The sequence below is a fragment of the Solea solea genome, unplaced genomic scaffold (assembly GCF_958295425.1).
Source record: "Solea solea unplaced genomic scaffold, fSolSol10.1 scaffold_179, whole genome shotgun sequence".
Classification (NCBI taxonomy): domain Eukaryota; kingdom Metazoa; phylum Chordata; class Actinopteri; order Pleuronectiformes; family Soleidae; genus Solea; species Solea solea.
The window spans coordinates 7,501-10,000 of NW_026704060.1; positions in this window are offsets into that span (position 1 = coordinate 7,501).

Here is a 2,500-nt window from a genome sequence, read left to right on the forward strand (position 1 = left end):
CGCGTTGCCCCGGTCCCCGCCGAGGGCCCTGGGGCGTGGGATCCTGAGTTTTCCCCGTGCTTCCTGTGGTTTTCGGCCGTGGAAAAACCCTAGGCGCGCCGGTTCTCGGGACCGGGCCGAGCGCCGACCTCTGTCCGAGCGCGAGCGCCTATTTTCGGATACGCCGAGTCGATTTCAACGGTCCGTATCTCGGTCATTTATCCACCTTTTCGGGTGGAACCGACGGTGTCGCGTTGCCCCGGTCCCCGCCGAGGGCCGTGGGGCGTGGGATCCTGAGATTTCCCCGTGCTTCCTGTGGTTTTCGGCCGTGGAAAAACCCTAGGCGCGCCGGTTCTCGGGACCGGGCCGAGCGCCGACCTCTGTCCGAGCGCGAGCGCCTATTTTCGGATACGCCGAGTCGATTTCAACGGTCCGTATCTCGGTCATTTATCCACCTTTTCGGGTGGAACCGACGGTGTCGCGTTGCCCCGGTCCCCGCCGAGGGCCGTGGGGCGTCGGGTCCTGAGTTTTCCCCGTGCTTCCTATGGTTTTCGGCCCTCGAAAAACCCAATTCGCCCCGGTTCGAAAAAGCGGCACTTAGAAGAAATTTCGAAAAAGTGCGCTCACTTGGAAGCCGTGTTCCTATGTATGTGCCGGGAGTGTCGCACACAACCCACACAAACTCGACCAAACATGCTCTCTGGCCCATGTTGCGCAGCATCCCGGTAAACTCGGCCAAACATGCTCTCTGGCCCATGTTGCGCAGCATCCCGGTAAACTCGAACCAAACATGCTCTCTGGCCCATGTTGCGCAGCATCCCGGTAAACCTCCGCCGCGGTTCTCGGGACCGGGGCCGAGCGCGAGCGCCTATTTTCGGGTAAATTGTGACGACTTTTGACGGGCCGTATCTCGGTCATTTCTCCACCTTTTCGGGTGGAACCAACGGTGTCGCGTTGCCCCGGTCCCCGCCGAGGGCCCTGGGACGTCGGGTCCCGAATTTTCCCCGTGCTTCCTATGGTTTTCGGCCGTGGGAAAACCCTATTCGCCCCGGTTCTCGGGACCCCGGCCGAGCGCCGACCTCTGCCCGAGCGCGAGCGCCTATTTTCGGGGTAAATTGTGACGACTTCCACGGGTCATATCTCGGTCATTTCTCCACCTTTTCGCATGGAACCAGCGGCGTTCCACTCCTCTGGCCCCTGCGCAGAGCCCTGCGTTGTGACATTTTGATAAAAGCATCACCCTGGGTGGCCCTGGGAGGCGTACCTATTTTTTTGGCATAAAGAGGGGCGATTTAAAACGGGCCGTATCTCCGTCACTCCTGCACCTTTTCGCATGGGATGAACGGCGTTCCACTCCTCTGGACCCTGTGCAGAGCCCTGCCTTGTAACATTTTGATAAAATCACGTTTTTAGCCATTCTCCCGTCGGTGGCCCTGGGAGGCGTACCTATTTTTTTGGCTTAAAGAGGGGCGATTTACAACGGGCCGTATTTCGGTCACTCCTGCACCTTTTCGCATGGGATGAACGGCGTTCCACTCCTCTGGACCCTGTGCAGAGCCCTGCCTTGTAACATTTTGATAAAATCACGTTTTTAGCCATTCTCCCGTCGGTGGCCCTGGGAGGCGTACCTATTTTTTTGGCTTAAAGAGGGGCGATTTACAACGGGCCGTATTTCGGTCACTCCTGCACCTTTTCGCATGGGATGAACGGCGTTCCACTCCTCTGGACCCTGTGCAGAGCCCTGCCTTGTAACATTTTGATAAAATCACGTTTTTAGCCATTCTCCCGTCGGTGGCTCCTCTGGCTCTCTGCTCCCCCAGCCTGGGCTCCTCACCTTGGGCCACAGCCCCCTGCTCACAGAGCCCCCTGCTCCTCTGGCTCTCTGCTCCCCCAGCCTGGGCTCCTCACCTTGGGCCACAGCCCCCTGCTCCTCTGGCTCTCTGCTCCCCCAGCCTGGGCTCCTCACCTTGGGCCACAGCCCCCTGCTCCTCTGGCTCTCTGCTCCCCCAGCCTGGGCTCCTCACCTTGGGCCACAGCCCCCTGCTCACAGAGCCCCCTGCTCCTCTGGCTCTCTGCTCCCCCAGCCTGGGCTCCTCACCTTGGGCCACAGCCCCCTGCTCCTCTGGCTCTCTGCTCCCCCAGCCTGGGCTCCTCACCTTGGGCCACAGCCCCCTGCTCCTCTGGCTCTCTGCTCCCCCAGCCTGGGCTCCTCACCTTGGGCCACAGCCCCCTGCTTCTCTGGCTCTCTGCTCCCACAGCCTGAGCTCCTCACCTTGGGCCACAGCCCCCTGCTCCTCTGGCTCTCTGCTCCCCCAGCCTGGGCTCCTCACCTTGGGCCACAGCCCCCTGCTCCTCTGGCTCTCTGCTCCCCCAGCCTGGGCTCCTCACCTTGGGCCACAGCCCCCTGCTCCTCTGGCTCTCTGCTCCCCCAGCCTGAGCTCCTCACCTTGGGCCACAGCCCCCTGCTCCTCCGGCTCTCTGCTCCCCCAGCCTGAGCTCCTCACCCCGGGCCCCTGTCACA